Genomic DNA, 23,610 nt, shown 5'->3' with positions numbered 1-23,610 from the left:
CTCGAAAGTAAAGAACGTGAAACTCTATTATACGATAGCGAACGAATTTCTTCGACTCAATATCGCATCTTCATGCTTATGGCAAAGTGAGATCTTTAACGACCTGTATCAGGGATTAAAGACACCGGATATTAGCATACAAAGTAGCAAAACGTACTTCCTTTTACTAACATTCGAAGAGATGACGAAAAGACATGTGAAGAATCGTTCTGTCGACGAATAAATTTTTACGCATGTTATCATCTTAGGATTTCGTGGCGTCATTCACTGAGCGACGTCAGTTCGAACGGATATAAATTTTATGACACGCCCCGGCCATGATCAAATTTAATAGTATACCCAGCTGGTTCACCGGGAGGAGACAAGCGCTCAGAGATACGATCGAGAATAATGTCGACCGACCAATCTCTCGAGAATACCGCTTTTTCGTTACAGTGTCGATTTCCAGAAAGCGATGGCTTATTTGAAGGCAATTTATAACATAAAATTTCTGATAACATACTTTTCAGTTAATCTTCGATTATTTCTTACAAAGGAAGAAATCCAAGCCAATCCCTCCGAAGTTGATAAGCTTTTAATATGTTATTTTATAGACCAAAATAAGGGACACTTTTTTTTATACGTGTCCTATCGCACTTTTGAGGGAAACACTCCTTAGAAAAATATTGGTTTTTTTTTCTTTCAAAGCGAAATCATAAGAAACAAAAAAAGATGTTTAAAATAGAAGTTGAATGAGGTTTCAAAAGTACTTAATAACAATAATTTAAAATTTAAAAAAATTTTTATTTTTACGAGTAAAAAATTATTATTTAAACAAAATTTTTTAAATTATTATTATAAAGTACTCATATATAAAAGTATTTAACTTTTATTTCAAACATTTTTTTTATTTTTTATAGTTTCGACGATATTCGCTTCAAAAAATAAAATCTGATTTTTTTCTAAGATATGTTTTGATTTTAAAAAGTGCGACAGGGCACATATAAAAAAAATACGTGTCCCTTATTTTTGTCTATAAAATAATATATTATATAAAGCTCATAAATATCAGAGGAAGATATTTGGGCCTCTTCCTTTGTTGTTTACACACAATGATTTTTCAGTCCTTTACTACACACATCAATTTTTGTCACTTTTATAATATACAAATAAATTAAGTGGTTATTACATATAACTTTAATATTTTTAGAAAATATTTGTAAGATTAAAAAAATATAAATGTTACTAATTACTAACACAATATTAATTATAATTACGATAGGGTCATTCGTGTTTTGAACATTTTATTTCTTTGAAATATTAGGAGCATTAAAGTAATTAGTAACGGAATAAAAAATGCTCGTATATTTTCTTAAAAATTAACACATTGTCATGGCTTATTTCGAGTTATAATTAAATTAACTTAAAATTAATATAATTAACAACAATGTTAAATTACTTTAATGCTCGTAATATTTCAAAGAAATAAAATGTTCAAAACACGAATGACCCAATCATGTACACTAAGGGTAACAAAGTCTCGAGAACTTCTAAATAGGTAACTCAGAAGCTAAAATAAAAAATAAAAATAGAGTAGAATTTAAGAAATTTCGCATATATACCTATTATACTGAAAGATAGCTCAAAGATTATTTGGAAGCGAAAAAATGGAGGTTAGAAGTAGTCTCAAGCAATAGAAAATGTACCACGATTATTACGCTCGTAAGAAATATCTTTCCCTGAAATTTATAGGTCATCACAAGTTGAAATGTGTACAATTGCCATGAAACGGACGAGCAGTATCCCTAAGGCATGCCCGAGTGTCGGACGTGGTTGCCAAGTGGCAACGTTCCTCTCGCCTCTGTGAAACCTTCGGTAAATTCCAACATCCTACTGCGAACTTCGTCTCGACAAACAGTGTGCGCGAGAATCCCTTTTACAGTCAAAGTCCAGCAAAGTACACGCGACTTCGACATCGCGGCAAAATTGCAACCAGTAAACAAGTCCTATCTCTACCTAAAACTGAACGACAGTAAGAAACCTGTTCCTCTCATGACGACGATGGTAAGTGAACCGTAGGAAAATGCGGACATATCCTCGAGACAGATTTTACCAGATGATGCCGTTTGTATCGATCACACTGAGATTTTATTTTCGATCGCGTCCTTATTCACCCAGGCAAGACTGGACCATCCGTTGTCCGCCGATAAATCAATTCACCCAACCGAAATCACGGATTCCCTTCGATAGCGGGGAAAAGGGAATTGAACTCCGAGCGATCTGAATTTATCTTCGCTGAAGAGACACCCATTTCTACTGACGCATTTCGATATATTTCAAATATATAAAAAAATATGTAAAAAAATATCTGAAATGAAAAATGTATTTCTTTTTTCCAGTACATTTATGGCAAACGTCGATTTCTACGTGCATAATGTGTGAGAAATAGTAAAATATAACATTTCTCATATGATATAGAATAAAGGTGCTTAATATGAGGTTTAAAGAATAATTTCAATAAAACTTAACAATCATTTCACAACTCTTTTTTCATAACGATTACACATAATCCAATAACAAATTTTCTACTGAATAGATTTTATTTCAAGAATAATATATAAGTTCATAGTAGAATCAATCACATGCATTTATTTAGCAGAAATCTCGCTATCTCATGTTCCATAATAGACAACTTTATCCTATAACAATAAATATAACACGTAATATAACACGTCTTGTGATTACATGTTGATACAAATTCTCCATCCAAACGCGTTCGCGTCATCCCGTGTTAATAAGTGCATTCAAGCGCACCCATGATTGCCGGGCGAACATTCGACTGGCAATCGCCGATGGCGTGCAACACTCCTCTCTTTGGTGCCGTTCGCCGTATAGAGATTTGACTGCGACGGCGAGGAATGGGTCTGTTTGCGTGTGGACAGACTCGACCGACGAATGAACGGAGATCGAGGTAGATGCGATGGCGTGGAGGGTGGTGGTGCCTGACGCGTCGCGAATTCAACCCGAGATAGGTATGGGTACACACATCCGTCTCCCACCGTGGATTTACATACGGGAAAGGGTTGCCAGATTCCAGAACGTTTTTCATCCCTGCCGCCAAATGGCGAGCTCTTGCTTGCCTCAACGTTTACGGCCGGGTCAACCGTCCCTCTTTTCTCGGGTATCTCGCAGAAAACGCGAGAATGAGCGAAATAATCATCTACGGTGGAAAGGAGAAGGGAGAAGAGAAATTTCAATCTGATGTAATTGTCACGGTGTATAAAAATACTTACTTGGGGAATACTTAGTGCGCAAGCACAGATGCGATTTACGGTAATCACGGTAGGAAGAGTTGCATTCAATTATTGCGGCTGGCTTCGTATGCGCGTGTAATGAGCGCAACGACTTTGGAAGATGAAGACAAAAAGAAAAGAAAAAAAGAAAACGTAACAGAGTAGCAAGAGTACCGTGACTGAGGCAAGTTTTCAGACTACCGGCAAAGAGCGAAATAGAGCAGCGCATTAGCAAAAAAGAACGAGGCGCGATTGCTTTGAAGAAGCCCGGGCTAAAAAGAACCGGGGAACAACCTATTCGGTGAGGGGCGGGGAATGCAGCGGTGGCGGTGGCGGCGGCAGCAGCGGATATTCCGGAAGAGACTTACGAAGCGTCAGTTATTTCCTCGTTGGTCGGATTCAGGGGCGGATTCCGTTGAACTCGTAGGAGGAGGAGAAGGCAAGCGAGCTGAGAGTGTAATAGCGACTGAGAAAGAGATAGGGCAAGGAGACGGACAGACAGACAGAGAGAGGAGAGAGAGAGAGAGGATGGATTGCGCTGAAAGAAAAAGGAGAGAAGGCGAAAAAGCAAGAAAGGAAAGAAAGAGAAGAATAGCACGAAACTTCCAGCCACGCCATTTCGTAGCGCTATCAAAAGCTAGTTTACAAATGCTACCGGCAACAACGGCGATATACTTCTACATTCTCGTTTCGAGTATCTGCAGCTGCAGTGCGAGCGCGCATGCAACCCGCACTTAGTGAGCGCCGTGATCATTTTACTTCTACGAGTTCTCACGGGCGAGCAACCCCGTTCTCCCATCCCTGGTTAAGAAAGCTCCGGAACGAATAAAGAGGAAGACCTTGTTTTTAAATACTCAGCAATTAGAGCCTCTTCTAATGGCCAAGAATCACCGACTCGCATTCATTGCCGTTACGGTCCTCTTCCCCTAACGAAACTGTACGTTTTCATTCTTCGCTCTTTTCCCTCGATCGTCCTTCTGGACGTAGTCATCGTTATACGCCAGTTCTCTTACGTATGTTAATTTCATTGCTAACTTTATATAGAGAAAACTCAATTTCGTCCAGCAAGAAAATTTCAAAAAACTATTAAAAGAGTTATGTGGAAAATATTCGTCCGATAATACTAGTTTTACCAGTTTATTATTTTTAGCAATTATCAAGTACATAATTATGCTAACAAAAGCTAAGTATTAAATATTGGCTTGCGAATCACCATTATTATGTGGTACTTTGACCTAAAACGCGCATTCTTGAGTTGTGTGTACGATTATACCTACACCGACTCGCAATAACTCGACATGGAAAGCGAGAGAGAACATAAAGTCTGCAACCGTCTGTTCTAATGTTTATCAGATACCGTAGGGAAATGCGGTGCTACTCCCAATCCCCCAAAGCAGACGATAATTAATAATAGTCCCCCTAGCGACGGGGATTGTTCAGCTTTTGCGTTGGACCGTTGTTATTCCAAGTTAGCACGTGCGCCACGCAATTTCTCATTGAATGGCATTCACGATGGACAATGCAAAATTAAACTCTCTTAAGGGCTGATAAGGCAACTATTATATTCGTACAGAAGTAGCAGAAATATAGAGAGCAGAAAATCCGTTAAGAAAATTCGAATAGGATGAATTGACGGACAATTCTGAATGAATTACGTAATGGTTAAACAAGAATTCTCGATAACGGAGATTAGTTAGAAGCTGGTAAATAAAATACAATCAACATCGATTAAAATATTTAGAGAAATAATTTTCGAGATAAGAAAATAATCATTTCAATTATTTTAACGTTAATGGTCTCATTATACGAACACGTTTACAGACAGAGAATATCCGTTGTAACCGATTTCACAAGTTATCGAAGTAACGTAAAGTAGAATCGCTGGTAGCGATAGTAGGTGCGCCTTAATAAGGCGAGCACCGAAATCCGCTTAAAAGTGACAGAAATTGAAACGGCCAATGAAACCGAGCACGTGATAGTTTCATTCCAGCGGACTACCACCGTGCAGTACACACCGCGACAGGCTGTGTATGTACGCTCGTGTATAATCCTCTTAGGTTAATTGCTAGGAAGAACGACTCGCGGCGCTTTTCGAATTGGATTCAAGAGCGTGTGCGGTTAGTCCCAGGTCCGGAACCGAAAAGTTTCCAATTCCACGTCGGGAAGCCCCCAACATGGCATGGCATGGCATGGAATAGCATGGCGTGGCGTGGCGTGGCATGGCGTGGCGTGGCGTGGCGTGGCGCGGTGTGGTGGCGCCTTACGTGGCATGGCTGTTCGAACACGACCATGAAACCAGTAATCTACTTTAGCCACGCGAAAGCTTATGCTTTTCTTGGTACGCTCGGTATTGGACATGGCGTTTTCGCAGCGCCCTGACAACCAGCCATATCGACCATCCCGGGGAGGAAAGTTCAAACGAAAGAAGACGCAAGACGTATAAAAGATGCTTTCCGGAAGATTACCGTAGGAGGAAGCAATGACTGCGAAATAAAGAGAAAGAGAGAACAGGAGCGAGGAAGCAAACCACGTACAAGAGGGAGGAAAGAGCAGAGGGTGAATCGTCTCCATTTACCTCGGGGTTGTACGAGCGCATAAATTGGTGTAATTTCTCGTGCCGGTTCCGACCGGTCTTCCATCCTTTCTAATCGCACCGGGCGCCGTAGCCGCCGTGGTTTCTGTTGTAATAACAGCCGGGAGGCACGTCCGCCAGCGAAGAAGCTCTTCAGCGTTTTCTCATAAAGCGCCAGTTAGATTGCCGGTCGTGCGAGGGAGGGGTGCTTGCGCGCACCAGGTTGCTAGCGAGCAAGAGAAGGAATGAAAAAGAGAAAGAAAGAAGAGAGAAAGAGGCGAATGTGTTGGTGTAGGTCTTCCGGGTAAAAGCAACGCAGAGGAAGAAGGAAGAGAGACATGGATGCGAGGAGGTAGCGGAGAAGTGGGATAGTGCAAAGAGAGTCGGTTGTGCTCGGAGAGTGACGGTGGTCGTTGGTCGATGTAACCTTCGGCACGCGATCCGCCGTACGTCGTCGAGTGGCGTGCCGACGTGGAACCTCTCGCCGTTAGCATAGTACGCCGCTGCGATTACACACCGACGATGTCCGAGTATTGCGAGACGGTGAGCGCACGCAGACCTTAAAGTCGAAGCCGTCGCGCCTCGTTCAGGAGCTCGGCGGGGTGTCGATTATGAAATGGTCTCTCTTTCATTACAGTGTGCCGGGTGCACGCGGATAGCGGAAAAGTTGCCGACGACCTTGCCATTATCGCCAGTTAGCTATTCCGTTTTATCGAGCCAGCCGGCGAATCTCCAAGGCATAAAGCCAGCGAGTACACGTCAGATCGAAGCGAACGAGCTCGGCTGTTCGACGAAAGATCGACAGTAAGTTCGGGTTTGTGTTATATACCCAGACAACCCACTTCTCACGATACTTGTTAATTAGGCTCACCCTACTCGGCAGGTGCAGAACTTAACGTCAGATGCTTTCGCCGCCATTACCGGTACTCAAATGAGCTAGCATCTATCGATCGCCAAGACCGTGTCTATAGTCTAAATAGATTCGATTAATTGATTGGCTATCGGACTCGCGGTTACATGTACCGATATCTTGTCAATCTTTTATACCGCGGAGTATATAATTTGAAACATAATTTCAATCTTATATATTTACATTGTACACTGAAAAATAAGAGAATTAAATAATCATAACAAGATTACGTACCATTGATACACCAATATATTGGATATATATTGGAAATCATATAAAAGAGGTGCGAATAATATTCTTCAAAAATTTCATGCTTTGCTGGCGTATATTTCCAAGTCGATTTATGACACTGCTGCCTGTCATCATTATCGTCCGGATTTCACGCTCTGGTTCGACGTCGCATAGACGAATCGGCAGTCCGACCGTCGAATTTGTTACCGGCTCCAAGCCGGGGCGGCGTGGCGCATCTAATAGAAGATCTCATAAAACGCGCATCGTGGATGAATTATTATACATATGTGATTCGGAGAGGGGAACGAGCCCAGCATGAGTAACGGCCGTATAAATCGTACGCGAGCGCGCGCGACACGCCCGGAAAACAATAAAATCTATATTTTAATCTGCGCCAGAATATCCTCGCGACCCACGTCAAAAGAATCCCGCCGCCGCAAGATTGGTGGCGGAAGAGAAAGAAGAAGAGTACGAGAAGGGCGAGAGGGCCGAAGTGGCCGTTTGTCACGCTACGAAGGTACAAGTAACGCGCGAGGGATACAAAGTATGAAAAAAAACTTAATGCGTATACCGGCATGAACTATGCATCAGATCTATGAATAAATTCGTCAAGTTTCTCTCTCTCTCTCTCTCTCTCTCTCTCTCTCTCTCTCTTTCTCTTTCAGATATGAAGTTTTTATATTATTTTCTTTTTTTCTTAACCAATTGTTTATATCTAATCTTTAAACGGTTTTCGACATAATATTGTAGTTTTTTCTTTACAAGATTGATACTTTTATAATTTGGAAAGTTCGTTAATCTACTTGGTAGATTTAAATACGTAAGAATACTCTTTTTCTTTGACATAAAAGATAAAGTTTATAAGCAAATAATTTTTAAATAATGACAATCAAAAAGATCGTACTCTATGCCATGTACATTAATTGCATATTTTTTTCTTTAAATTCAAAGTTTTTAGTTTTCAGAATACGGTATGAAAAGCTTTTTATTTTAGTTTTTCTAATATGATTTTTGAAAAAAAAAATGATATTCGAAATTCCCTTTATTATAATTTTTTTATTAATAAAGATACATATACTTGTTTACCGTTATATTTTTCAATATCTAACGTTTCAATTAAAAAAATGTTTCAATTAAAAAACATGTTGCTTTTTATGAAAATTCTAAGCAATCAAAGTTGAATTGAGTGTGCTATACTAAATAAATGTTGTCACCGTGTGAAACTAATCGTTTAACTAAAATTACTTGACTACAATTTATTTCTCCCCATAAAACGGAATGATTAAGAGTTACTTTTAATGTCTGGTTTTTATTAGATCACATCGGAATAATAAAATTTTATTCATTTTCACAATCTAGATTATTATTATTATTATTATTATTATATAGATTATTATAAGTTTTAAAAAAAATTAATTGTCAATGGAAGTAGAATTATCAGGGAGCAGTTGTAGCTTTCCACTGTAATTGATAAAAGATATCTCGATAATGTCCCGGAAGGAATAGAGCGCTACTCTCACTTTGTCTTTGTCATCGATCGAATCACCGTCATTATCTCCTACCGTCACGTTTCACCAATTAAACGGAAGAGGATTACATCATCCTTCGGTAAAACGACACAAGTTCTTGGTGACCATTTCCGTACTTTACTCTGTCTCAGGTAAGACGATCGACTTCGATCATTATAGATTTAACATGAATCGTTGAGAGCGAAGCTTATGGGAGAAAGAAACGGAGGCGGGAAACATGATCGTAAGAGTGACGTTGGATTTAATTGGATCAATGGATTTCGATTGAGCGTATCACGAATACAAACCGCGCGCGGAGAATCGCCGGCTTTTGCAATGAAATCGATCGATATACTATGTATACATCACACTCTACTGCCACGTTCGAGAGAAGAGCGTCCGCTATTTCTCTTTCTTTTCATTGAATAAAATAACGCCGGTCGTGCCGCGGAAGATAACGAAAACCAATTGATAAATGTCTAGATGATGCTTGACGTCTTATTTTATGCATCATGCGCACATATGGTTTTTCATTTAATACAAGAAAAACGATAGATATATTGGATCGCGTGATTACATATTCCGTGCTATTTCTAAAATAAAAAAAAAAAGAAAAAATATATTACATTATAAAATACGTAGCTTTTTTTTTATTTAATTAAAAATAGTGGATAGCTCAAGAGAAAGAATTAATGTAATGCAGTGCACCATTTAGGAATGAAGCCATTAGAACTAAACTGTCAACCGCATCGCGTCTGATTATTTTCACTGCAGATCTGATTCTGCGAGCGTGCGACAGTTTAATACAGTCGGAGAGATTAGCTTATGAGCGCATTTGTGAAAGGTATGAGTAATACGCAACTACGTAGGAGATAGCGGTGCGAGCAGTATACATTATAACTGTCCGTACTAGTCCAGAAAGTACCTTATTCTCTGCCACTGCACTGCTTCGCCATCACCACCTCTTCGTTGTCGGTAGCTTCGCGGTAGCTCAAAGACTTCCTCCTACCCCTTAGTAACGGGCCTTTGCGCGTTATACTCGGGTCAACCACACACCTCACACACGTCCTTGTGCTTGCGGTAATGCCGGTCTACACACGGACGGCACGTAAGGAAACAGGAACCGCAATTTACTGCCTTAAACGGAACCCGACATTATTTAGGTACAGCATTATGATTATGCGCCTCCCGATGAAAGGGGTCGTGCCGTGTAGCAAGCATGGCGATGCCGCCTCTCATCTACACTTACACGGTATCATCGCGTTTCGCATTTGGAATGGGAGGAAGGAAACGCACGAAAGGGATACGTTTTCATAGGGTAGTACTCCAAAGACGCCTCGGGGAGCGAAATCTCTGAGTAAACGCCTTCCTTCACTTGAAGAGCGTGAGAGACGATGCGAACGCACGAGCGAGAGGGATTGATTTCGTGGCAATTTAGTTACGAAAATGGAGCGAGAGCTCTTAACTGTTTAATTTGGTCTCGGGTAACGCTCGAAAAGTCGAGTGTATCTAGAAGACGAAGTCCGACCCTCGAGTGTATCTCGAGGACCTTTCCTAGGATCGCGATTAACTTTTGACCGTTCGAAACAATTTTGAAGGGCGAGAATAGACACCCCTATCTCTCGAAAAGATAACGTCTCATTTTGCATATCGTTATCGATATATATCCACGTGTCAAGATACGTGATAACGATCAGTGGAGTCGCTGGCTCGTTTATCTTGCGCGCGCGCGCTTCTGTTTACTTTCGCGATTCTCAGAGAATTAATTTCCAGCTTTATTCCGCGAGGTGCGACGAAATCTCACGGTTCCCTACAAAACTGCAATTAGTTCCAGTACGTGACTCGTCGTCGTCGGCGCGCCCGTAGCCTTCGTTTCGCACACGGAAACGCTGAATCAAGTTTCGCGCGGGCGAGTTAAGTTAGCACTTAATTCGCCGAGTTTCGAGCCTGTGAAACTTCCAGCAGCTGAGGCTGGAAGCATGGAAGATTCGGGAAAGAGGAGAAGACACGTACGAGATGAGCCAGCCGACAGAGCGAGCGACAAAGTACCATGGAAAGAATCTTGTGATTCTTGAAACGTAAGATCTTCAAAGGATGTTTCATTTTAATATGCAAATTGTATATGAAATAGATAAGCAGAGAAATTGAAGATTTATTTTTCAACGACTAATCCTTCCTTAATAAAATAATTTTCTTAATTTATAGTTTCTTTTTTAATAATAAATTTTCAATTCAGTTATACTTTTTGAAAGAATTAAAAAGTCAGATATCTAAACTTTAAATAAACATTCTATCGAGGCAAAGTGTTTGAGAAGAAAGGGAAAAACTATTAAGTAAATGTATGTTCAGTTTCTATTTATTTGCGGTCGCGAAGTGCTCAAGTCGAGTAAATGAGGACGGACCTAATTAATGACAACAGTTAGATATCAAGGAGATAGCGAGTGTAGCTAGCACTCTCTGGCCGAGTTCTTTTATCGTCGGAAAGGTGGAAATAGCGCGCTTTCGACTCCGGGCTCGTCCAGTAAAAGAAAAAAAAATTAACGCGTTGTTAAAGCTCGCGATAAACTTCCTCGGTAGGAAAGAATGGTAGGAATGGGCGGAACGGACTTGAGACAATGTAGATCGGTTGTAAAGATACGGGTAAGGGAGGGTCGGTCCATCGAACGGGGACACGAAAGGGTAGTATCGAAACGCAGAGGTGAAAGTCGAACGGCAGCGGAAACGGACCGAAAGGGTCAGTCGCGCGCGAAAGCCAGGGGCGAAAATCGAGGCGTAACTTTTCCAGGGGTAAATTTTCTTTTGCCGCGGATTCCGCGCGGATAAGCCGGAATTTTATGGGCGAGTTGTCGAAGAATTCCAGAATACAATAAGCTCCTTTCGTGGAACTCGCATGGAACAACGTGAACTCGAAGAGATCCACTAGTAGTATTTCAGAATATTCCCCTCGAATACGATTGTGAGAAAAGAGAGATTCGCCGCGAGAAAATATGACAAAGCCGACGGCTTAGAATAAGTCCAGCTTCCATTGACATGTATCCCACCTATCTCCGATTAAATATAACTGCCAGTAGCAGAGGGAAGCCGTCTCTATATTTTGTGCGCCGGCGTTGACCCATAGAAGTCAGCATAGAAGAAATGTCATCGTCGGACATAGGATCCGCGCATCCCGCAAATGCAAGCGCGCGTGCAACGATAACGATGCCCGTGGTCTCCTGGCTGGTGCTTTTCAGAAAAAGATCGCAGGAAATACGATCGCGAAACTCTTTAAAAGGGCGTCGACGTAAAAATAGTATCTACATAGATGCGCGCGTAAGGTGAGCGCGCGAGAGCGGAGCGGCGGGCCGTGAAGCGGATAACCGAAGCTCTCTTTGAATGATCACTCTCGGCGGATGCGCTTTTAAGCTTTGCGACTCTGGTACGTACTTTCCACGAAACGAGAACGCAGCTACGATAAACTTTGGTTTATTTAGGATCTCGATACAAATCCTCGGGGAGTCGTGTTATGTAGGACACGTCCGAAAGCGAAAAGAAGATACGAATTAATTTTTGTGTGAGTGAAACAGATTGTACCCAAAACGCATTTTTCGAATGAAAGTTTATTAAACTTTACTTGTGACAAAAACCCTGCAGAATGTAAACCGTGCACACGTTCGTTTAACTCTTTTTTTTTTCAGTCCGTTATTATTTCCCTTCTACGAAATTCACTGCATCACGTTGCTCATTACGGTATAATTTTCCACGTTGCTCGTGAGAATATTTACAGAATATGCAGGATTTATCAGAGAACGAGCGTGGGAATGATGATATAATATTTGCAAAGCTAGGACTAACACATGTATATACACATATATTAGTCCTAGCTTTGCAAATATTATTTTATATATATATATGTATATATATATATATATATATATATATATACATATACACACACACATTCGACAAGGACACCCTCAAATATGGATATTTTTACTACCTTTATATTGTACTTATAAAACGTGAGTTTATTAAAGGCGCGCACAGTGCATTCCTTTCGCCCCGACTTTTCACAACACATTCTTTTCTCTTCTCAATTGGCAGTAATTTTCTGTGCTTTTCTTATTTTTTTAAATAACTCATGGCTGAAAGCTTAAGATATTTGTTACGAATTATACAACCAAGAATAATATAGAGGCAAAACATGTTCGTAGAGTTCCTCTTCTGCATCGCGTACAAACAATTCCCGTTCATTCTTCAAATACATTAAAGCGTAAACTACAATTTTAATAGGTGTATTGTTCCGTACTCACAGATACTTGTTCTTATTACGTGCTTATTACATGCCCTTTGGCAATTCATATACAAGAATCTAATAAGAAGAAATAAAGTGTGACGATCAAAGGCGAGGCGAGCCATTGGGAAATTTTAAGCACTTAAAAAATCTCTCGAAATTACAGAAAATAATTTCTTAACAAACTTTCTATTCAATTTTATTTTAAACAAAAATAACACATTCATAGAAAACAGCATACAATAATTTAATTATGTAATAATAATTGTGTATGTGGAATTACTACATCTCTAAATATTTTACCTTACTGTTAACATAAATATTGCTGTTAGAAGATTGAAAAAGTTGATTGAGAAAATCATCGGACACTATGAGACATAGAAAAGCATTCCAAAGTCATTGCGAGGATAAAGTTTCAAATAGTACGGCACGTTATTTCATGCGCCATTGCAACGAATCGTGGATCTATTTCGTCCACATATTGCTTGCCATATAAGTTGGCACGAAGAACCTCTTGTCACGACGGGAAAAGAAGTATTTGCAGAGGTGATCCGACATTGCGACGCACGATGCAGAGTTACACGCGTTGTACAGGCATTCAAAGTTTACTCGTCGGTGAAACCCAGATTCGAGAGAGCGGAGAAAAGGAGCAATATAAAAAGTAGTTGACGCAAAATTGAAAGTGCGGAACGCGAAACAAGCACGGCCAGCGCGCATCGCTATTGGTGAGAGATGTCTCGAATAAAAAAAAGCAAAAGATAGGAAATGAAAACAGGTAGATCTCGAGGACGATGAGCCGCAGGAGTCGCGGGGAAGGACTCGATCAGGACTTTCGTTTTATGCAAACGCGAGCGGAAACCCCACTTGTAACCGTCGATTTTTCAAAGACCATCTCGTGCACGCGTTACACCGCCCGCATATCCTCATATCCAGGCGCGCGCATGTGTAAATCGATACCGATGGTGAATCGCAAAAGCTCTGGAAGCCCGCGTCCTTCTTCCGGAATGTCGATCGCGCTTCACATTCCGCCACCGGTTATCTGTACTTATATTGGGAAACTTTATTCCCGTATTTTCGCGGGAAGCGAGATACCGATGACGTTATCCGATGCCACCGATTCGAGTATGGCGAGGTAAACCGATTCCCGATAAGAACGCAATCAGGTCAATTCCCAAATATATTTATCCGTGAGTTTGTCATCCGATCGCCATGTGGAGTATCGCGATCGGCTGTCCGTGCTTTGCGCGATTCAAGAGGGATTCCGATCGTGGCATTGCTGCGATTTCGCACTATTGACGCGCAGCGAACCGCAACTCTTTCAGTTAATTACCCGAATTTCAAGAGCCGGTGAATACGCATGCAATAAAGAGAGTAATTGTTGTTGCGCTTGAATCAATCGAAAGAGATCGATTTCCTTTTTTCCGTTAACGATTACATTTTTATTTTTCCTTTTCTCTCGTGGCGATTCGAGAAAGTATCGTCGTATCGAAAAAGTCAAATAGTACACAGGCGCTCGCGTTAGAATGACGAGAGAATTGGCGAAGCGAGCGGTGGCATTTTTACTGAGGAAATTACCGTGATATTATTCCGGCCGGTAAGGAGGTACGGTTATTACGGCGGTTATTGCAAATTATGGTGCCACTATGTGGAACGTCGACGCTCTCTCATGCTTGCGGACGATACATATATAGTTTGGTAATATGCGCATGTTTCTCTCTCCTTCGCTTTATGGGTCATGAATGGTCAGAAATCATCCCCAATTGTATTAGTTTAATGTTTTTCTTTTCTATATGTATTAACATTCATTTCTAAGTTTTATATTATTTTTTCGAACGCCAGTATTCTGTCGGGTTTAATATCTGTAGTTATAAAACTGATCAATCATATAGCTATTTCTGTGAAGAAAGGAATGACTGTGATTGACCAGTTTTATAATTACGGATATTATTAAACTCGATTAAGGATGCCGGGTAAATGTAGTCAATGACGCGATTTTTCTCTTTTTCTCTCTAATATATGAAGACTTTTTGTAGTAGTAATCGATAAGTAACGTAGCGTAATCGTACGTGCAGTTAATGGCTAAATTTAAAAAGTATGCGAATATACCGCGGTAGAGTTTGCGCGCGCGGTAGACTTTGGCGAGTTAACCGCATTAATGGGGACTTAACGGACGCCCTTTCGCTCGCCCCACGACACATCAGCATATAGGCTTGCTGCCACGGGGTTTCGTTTTTCAAATGGCTACATCGGCTTCGCATTAGCGAGCTGTCGGGCGTGCGTTCGCTGCAAGCTCGGTCGGTTGCAGCATGGCACGTGAATAGGGAAATAGCTTCACACAAGAGCTTTTGCTAAAAATGTTTCACGCCCACCAGCCCACGCGATATCCATCGTTTGATATTGTTTATGAATGACCCTTTTTCATCCTGCTGCAGCGCCGATCCAATCAAGCAATCATTTGATGCGCTTGTCAAAGATGATCTTGTCTGGAATTTTAGAGAATTTTGCCCGTGCCTATTACCAATGATTATATAACGGTACAAAGCGAGTTCTACATTACGTAACAAATGAAAAAAAAACAAAAGAAAATAATAATTCGCTGAATAAACACTGTCACGGAAAAAAAAGATTAGCTGCCACAGTTAAAAATTAGATTTGGCAGCTAAAAATTTAGTGGTATTATATGAACACCTAATGTCGTGTTTGCGAGGTTTAATTTTCATTAGCTGTGAGGCCTAAATATTATTATTGTAACAGACAAGCATTTTGTTATCATATATCGATATAGTGATCACTGCAGCAAACATTTTCTATGTAGCAGATAATTTGGTAACAAGTATAGTTTCAGCAAACCATATTTAGCTGTGGTAGAGACAATTTTCTTTTACACGGATATATCCGATAATTATAACAACTAACTTCATGTTGCTAAATAAATTGATCTGTAACAAACAAGCATACTTTGCTATCATGTTTTTATATTAGCTACAGATAATATATGTAGCCAGAAATATTTTTTTTTCGTAATAATATAATAATTTTGTGTTTGTTTTATTGTTTTAAGAAATATGTTAAGGCTTTTCATATCAAATATATATTGAGAAAAATGTTCTGATTGTACCAAGATTGTAACAAGAAGTACAAACAACACGAATTCTAATCATATGAAAATTCTGGTTATTGCAATTGATTTTCTGCTTATCTCGACTAGAATATTTAACAGATTCAATTATAAATATCTGATCTGTTCCTTTCTGGTTGAATGTACGAGAATTCCGATTAACGCAATAAGACTGTTTTCCATTGTATATGTTTTAGATTCTATCAATGACTGCACTGTAAAAAGAGTCTAGCATTAATTAGAATTTTGGTTGAAAATAGACTTTTCCGGTTGAATTTAATATAATTTAAAATTCTTTAATTGATCGGAATCTTCTGGTTCGTTTATTATCAATCAAAATTTTTTCTCAATGTGATAAAAGTTTCACCCCTGTGGTACACAAAGTGTGTGGTGCTTGATGTGATTTTTCGAATTTTTATTTTTTCACATTCATCGCCTCCTTTCATGACGATAACATTTTCCTCGAGCTTACTCTCGAAAAATGGCGGAACCTCGCAGAAGGCAGCGATCCATCATAAATTTAATATTCGAAATTTCACGAATGTTCCGCGCGCTTTGGGGGCCATTCGTTTTCGGCAGCGATATAAATCTGTCCGATAATGTACTAGGAAATGCAGTTAGTGAAGCCGAAAGTCACATAGCTTTCGCGGATACGCGGTTTAACGGTAAAAACGCGGAGAAAAACGCAGAAATAATAGATTCGCATATAAAAATGGCGAGATTACATTTTGTTCATATTTTGTATTTTACGCGAGCTGTAATAAATATATCGTATCTTTGATATTTGACTCGCTCAACTCTTCCTCTTCTGCCTCTCCTCCCGCGTAGCGCGAAAATGGCGATGTAACGACGACAAAGCGAAGTTACGAACGGAATGAATAATCGCATAGAGCGTTTAATAAATCAAAACGTCAAGATAGGAATTGTTCGGTGATTCGTGCACGGAGATTAGCCGTAATTTTGGAAGCGAGAGACTGCGCGTGTTTTCCGTCCGACGCGAGCGCGAGTCCTCTACGTAAGTAAATTATGCATTCGTTCCGCGAATGTTATTATCCTTTGATTAGGCGCCTCGCTGCAAACCAATCTCGCACAATTCGTAGAAATACAGATAGCGTACAGTTCGCGAAGCAGCTCCGACGCGATGCCCGCGCCCGTAAATGTTTTCGCGATCGTTACCGCGGTGATGCCCGTATTTTGTAACGTTCCGTGATCCGACGTGAAACGCACGGATGGAGACGCGGGCGTTTACCATCGTTCCCTGCAATTCGAATTCGCATTCTGTCCGTAAATTTGGCCGACGTCCATGTTAACCGCGTGTAACGCGTGCCTTATACAAAAGCGTGAAAGGTGTGCTTCATGAATTTTATGAAAAGCCGACTTTTAGCACCAAGTTTCTCTATTCATGGATATTCTTCAACTTCCGAGAAGCTGTGCGATGCTTGAAGTACAGTTATTATTAAGCGTTTCTATTTCTTAGATTAATTCTTTACGTAAAAGATAAGATGCTGAAATTTTCAACTTTTTAAATAATTACGTCGTATACTGATAAAATATTTAATGTTTTTATCTCAGTTTCTCTGTTTACGTAGAAATTTATTCGCTTTTTTTTAATTTTTTAAGTAAGAAACGTTAATACTTTTAATATTTAAAAGATCATATTGTAGTCACGGAATTACAAATTACCAACTTTTGAATGCTAAATTTTTCAATTTAGCTGTTTTTGCATACCTATTAACAAATATTTTCGAGAAATATATTTATGAATCAAGAAATACAAATATTATTACGTTAATAGTAATCATTATACTGTTACAATACAATATTATGACAAAATTTTCGGTAATATATAAAATAAAAATTTTTTAATTTCCTTTTGCAGTGCGAGTGACTACTATTAATAAGTTTTCCTATTTTATTGTTTTTTTATGTATCAGATATTCTGCATATTCTGTATTCTATATTTGACGATATGTACGCGTTCGTTGAAAATGCAATCTTGCGATCTCTGCCAAAAATATCAAAACGCACATTTTGATTATTCATCCTACTAAAATTTTTGAAAAATTTAAATAAATCAAAACGAAGAGATATTAAAGAAATATTTTTCCACGATATAATATATGCTAGGAAATTTCTCCGCGTACATGGTGGTTTTGTATTAATAACAGGGTAGAAAAAGAAGATGTTGGAAGCTCGGTGATTTAAAAAGCAGCCCTGGATTCACGCAAGCAGCTAAAAGGTCTTGGAGCTAAAGGCTCGTGGCTTGATTCACACAGAATGGTTAATTACATTAACTAACTTTTGCGGCAGTGCTCTCTCCGACGTCATCCCTAATCCGAGACAGCGGTTTGTCTCTGCTTGCTGCAACGAAATGAGAAACTCCTCGCCGCAGCTGAGCGAGGATGTTGCAACTCTCGGTCTAGCAATTAACACGAGCGATTTTTTCGCATTACGCGCAGGTAATTATCATCTGCATTTCAATGCGCGCCATTAAACGCGGCCACAGTCGATGCATCAACGCGAGCGAAAAGTTTGCTCGATTAATTAACGCTGAATGCGATGGCGGGCGTCGTTGTCCGCTACATTATTCGACGTCAGCCGTATTATCGTGCTGTGTAGCATAAATAGCATTTGCTAGTAAAGGGAGTAAATTTCAAGGCTTTGAGGTCAACTACGGTCAAAGAGCTGCATAGAACGTGCATTTAATATTAACATTTCTTATTAAAATGTATATTTAATTAAGTCCTTTATATTGCTAAAAAATACGTTTTTGTTACTTCAATTTTCGTTAATAACTTTTACTAATTATTTAGCTGTGGTAATAAAAGGGACGACCATTGATTCTTATCTACGCGTCGTAAAACCGAGCAACTCTTTCGCGATTCGAGTTCGCTTCGTAAGTGAAAATCAGACACACACAACCACAGTCTCACGTTGCGTCGAATATCGTAAAAGTCATTCCGATCGCGTGTGAATTCATTGTCTCGAAATGACAGAATCTATTTAGCCCTCAAACGAAGCTCCGTCAGCCGCGGCGGCTAATCCTAGATCCACAAGTAAGTTCACACCAAGGGTGTAAACCCGAGAATGTTGCGGCTAAGCAACGGCACCGCTACCCTCTGTACGATGCCTTGCGGCTTTGGGGAGGTGTGGATCTCCCATGAGGGGTTTATCTCGACGATTCGTTCGATACCGTAAAAGCCCGCGGGGCTGGGGCGCTATGACGGAACAAGCTATATCGAGCATGCAGGAAAAAGCGAAAGATGCGACACGATGCGAAAAGGGGAGGCTACGAGAGAAAGCGGTTGACAATGTTAACGCTCCTTTCGAACGACGATCGCTCGAGAGAACCCCAAGCTCTTTGAGAGTTCCCATGAAATAACCAGAGTAAACTTTTTTTTTACTTTATTATCCAGCCATTCTGCGAGCTACTTCGGCGTACTTGCACGCATTGTGACCGCAGGTACGTGAATACGTAAGGTACAGCACGCGAGCACGCGAGTGTTATACGTACGCGATCGAAGTAACCCAGACAGGCCTCCAGGCTGTTTCCAGGCCGACATCATGCGACTCTCTTCGGGTAGACTGGTCGCACGTAAGTGACACACTTCTTTCGCCTTCTTTCGCCTGCTTGCGCCGCGACTAATTAAGTACATACCGAGATACCAATGCACCCTCTAAGAGCGTTCTCTTCGAGATAGCTACGGAAGTTTTCCACCCTAAGAATCCTATTTGATTGAATCAACTAATCTCTTGTTTGGATACGAGCAAACAAATCTTTCGTTAATGATAAAATAATTTAGTTGAAGCAAAAAATTTAGTTATTATAACATTTTATTTGTGTCAAATCTGAAAAAATAAATAGTGTTACAATAATCAAATATTTTTCAACTAAATTATTTTATTGCATCAACCAAAGATTTGTTTGTTCATATTCAAACAAGAAATTAGTTAATTCAACTAAATAAGATTTTTAGTGCAGCAAAGATACAGTGTAACGACGCTGTTGAATCACTTTATTTTTGTTCACATTGGCAAACAACGAGAATGTAATAATTCACTGTGTTATACTGTGTCTTTGCTGGAAAACGCCCTGTGTGTCTCTGAAAGCGAATCTCTTTCCGTTGAATAGTCTCATCGTCAGTCGCAAAGAGCAGACGGTACTATAGTCAACTGTGGAGAAAACACCGTAAAAAAGCACGTTGGAGATCGGTCGATTTCGGTTTCCCAAATTGCCCGTTGCGTTGCGAACTCGGTGGTGTGGAAAGCGTTGGATAAGGGCGGCGATAACCGGCGCGGGGTGCTCTGCTTCCCCAGAAACGAATTTATTCCATATGTACAAAGTGAAGAGAGAGGCATGAAACGGCGGGTACAAAAACGGCAAAGCAACAGAACGAAATGGCACCGGTGCAATAGCACGCACAAGCGATTGTCACTTGTCATTACATCGTACTCGATTTTTTTGGCCACGTTTTTCTCGTACAGTTCTTTGACCACCATTATACCCTTTTGAAAAATTCCGGCATCTACTCTGTCAATTACTGATAAAAACGGCGACAGGTTGCGCGGTACCGGCGACAGATCAGAGCTGAAACTCCGGGTAGGGGATTGCGAGAATGTAAATTATCACGTCTGGCTGGACGATAAATAACGTGCGGCCTCACCAAGCCCAAAAATGTGGCGGTTATTTTGCCCGATGTAAAACGACGAAAAAAAAAACGAAAAAAAAAAGAAGGGCAATGATCTCACGAGGAAGCAAGCTGATGCACGTTATTCGTCTAACTGCAGAAATCCGTTGAACTCCTCTATACATCCCGTTTGTGTAAAGTGATACGATTTTTTTGCTCCCTTGCGCGCTATGAATCTCCTCCCCCGTTTTATTGAATGCCATGACGTTTGAAAAATTTCTTCCTCTACATCGACATACTTTCGAAAGTCGCTCTCTGATATCTTGCGTTGGCATTCCAGACGCACGATTCCTCCGGTTATCTCAATCGTAATGGCGGTGTATTATGATGGTAGGTCTAACCAGATTCGTCGAGAGATATGATTACGGTAGAAACGAGTTTTTCTTCGCTTGACATGTCGATGAAATATGATCACGGCAACCGACATTCGCAGGAGGGTTGAAACGAGAGGTTGGGGATGTAGGTGTACCTATACTAAGCGTCGTTCAGCGTGCATAATGTATCATAAAACGCGGTGAGGTTATTTTTCGGGAAACAACGAAGGTAGCCAGCCGTTTCTATCGCGTTCGGTTAGGAGAAACGAGATATTTAGCCGTAGATTTTCTCTATGCACGTATGGTAAACAAAATAAATGATTTGCGTTCGCGATATAAATTTTTCTTTACTACACCGAGTTAAACGTGCGACAGCTTGTAATCCGTTTTACAGAGAGATGTGTTTCGAATGTTCTCTTATATAGATTTCCCACATCTCGTTTTAGCTGCAGCTAGTAATGTTTGAAGTTGATATTTCATCAGTTTTGTTTTTGTCGAGAAATATCAAACTGAAATATCAAAATTAAAATAATTTTTGATATTATGAATAAAAGATAATTGAAGACTGAAAAATCTGAAAATACGCTTCTTACAATGAGGAAACTTAAATCTGGAATTTGGCATGGAGACAGGCTTTCTCGAAATACGATTGTTGTATAAATGAGTTTGTTTGAAAATTCGTGGGGACTATTTTCTGGATGTTCCCGAGTCAGCCACCGGTTCGATGTTCCCTTTATGGCGTCGAAAAATCTATTTACCGTTTGCCTCGCTTTTGGTTCTCGTGCTGAAGTCGAGCCGTGGAGAATCCATTTTGCGGCGTGACGTAGAAAAGCGGGACGTTGACATACCGCGCGACCAAAAGAACAAAGGAGAAAAGAGAGTCAGAAGAGAAAGACGAAAGAGTGGACTATGTTAATGCAACTGTATCTGTAGACGCCTGCATATGCGTATACGCGCGCGCGTGTGTGTGTGTGTGTGTGTGTGTGTGTGTGTGTGTGTGTGTGTGTGTATGTGCATTACAAAAGGTACTAGCGCATACGCTACATAAAGCGCGCTACGCTGAGTCGGAAGTGACGCGTGATTTGGAAATATTCGCCGGCTACGTCATCGCGAATTACCAAGCAGATCCCGTCGTTAACCGGACGGCATTTTTCGCAACGTTCACGTATAGTAAAGTCGGAGCGATTCCTGTGTAACATTGGACTCGTACATGAAAACTCTCTTTGGCTTGAAATACAGGGAAACGCGAACGATCCACCGGCATAAGAGAAGGATGGAGAAGGAGCAAATAAATGAAAAAAGATGCAATCTTGATAGAGAGTTACGCTCGCGTCCTCTTAACTCGTGAGACAGACGCGAGGAAGACGCTTCCTTTCTCACCCCACGAAGATGTCACCACACGGACAGGCGAGCCTCCGAGGAAATCTTCGCCGTCGACCTGGGCTGTTTCCTTTTCCTCGAGTTAGACGAGACGGACGAGACGTATCTGCATTAACTATGGATTTCACCCATCCCATCGCAATCGCGCGGATCGTCCCTCCCTGCTTCGATCGTCTCTGTCTCTCATCTTTTCCACCTTGCGCGAGGTTTCCTTCCGATCCGTTTTTGTCGCTTTTCTTTCGCTGTGTCGCCGACACAGAGTGCCAATTTTCTGTACTCCGAAACTAACCGACGGGAGACGAACAACTGACGGTTGTGCGAATTAAAAAACAAGGGATATATAAAGACAAAAAGCGTGCGACGAATTTCCTACGTGTTACCTGAATACGATCGGCGGCACACGACGGCTGTCGAGTAAAATTGCGGAAAACAGAGCTATTGAATTCAAATCGGCATCTCCATTGGGGAAAATGATTCGTTCCGCGCTGATCCGTTGATTCCGACTAACTCGTCACTCGTTACTAATGGAACGCTAGTTCCGCTACGTTACTAGTGGCGCTTATCCGTTTTTCTGAAAGAGAACCGATATTTCGAGTCGACTCTGCGTGATCGTTAATTCAATCACCGTCGAACGTTTTTTTGCCAGGGAACCTGTAAAAGCGTAGTTCGCACTGACCTTTCAATTACCTACTTACCGTTGCCACGTTGACTCGGCAACAATGGCTGCGTTTTACACATCGCGCTGATATGACATTATCGTTTCCCATCGCTGAAACTCGCAAAGCATTCAAATCCGGCGAGAGCTTTCCGACAGCCGAATTAGGATTACGTCGCGACGTAATTAATTGACTGAAATGCGAGGGATGTATCATCGTCATTACGGAGTCAGCGTAAAGCTCGCCGGATTACCGACTGCGGCGACAGATTACCGCGTAATGATTGCGCAGCTAGCATTTCTCCCCGATCATACGATCCTAAATAGACGTTTATTAACATTATGACGACAAGAAATGATCATGGTGTTCGTGTAATTACGAGGCTTTTTTAATCCGCGCGATGGGCTCGCGAAATGTCGCCCCCGTCCGTCAAGTTTTACGTCTTAAAACGGTCTTAGAGTCCATATGAAGCCCATATACACTCCAGTGGCATCTCCTAGATCGAGCTTGGTACTCGGCGACCTGGTCACTTCCGTAAAAGTCCGAGCGAATCGCACGCGAGCACGCGAGCGATCTGTATTTTTTCGACGAGAGATCGCGAGTGCTCGATAACGCGAATGCTGGACTTTCGACGAGCCGTTCGCATATTTTAATCGCAAGCGAGGTGTCGGCCTCGCCGGGGCGACGCTGA

The 23,610-nt window shown here is 40.9% G+C and overlaps 2 protein-coding genes across 12 annotated transcripts in view; one reads left to right on the top strand and one right to left on the bottom strand.

Annotated features, from left to right (window-relative positions):
- Lar (tyrosine-protein phosphatase Lar) overlaps positions 1-23,610 on the bottom strand; it is a 468,166-nt gene that overhangs the window by 239,027 nt on the left and 205,529 nt on the right. The gene's annotated exons all lie outside the window — the stretch shown is intronic.
- The window catches only part of LOC147908252 (uncharacterized), a 326,417-nt gene that overhangs the window by 227,393 nt on the left and 75,414 nt on the right, over positions 1-23,610 (top strand). The gene's annotated exons all lie outside the window — the stretch shown is intronic.

This window comes from Acromyrmex echinatior, chromosome 10, assembly GCF_024713525.1.
Source record: "Acromyrmex echinatior isolate Ae372 chromosome 10, ASM2471352v2, whole genome shotgun sequence".
Taxonomy (NCBI): Eukaryota; Metazoa; Arthropoda; class Insecta; order Hymenoptera; family Formicidae; genus Acromyrmex; species Acromyrmex echinatior.
This window is presented reverse-complemented; position numbering and strand designations above follow the sequence as displayed.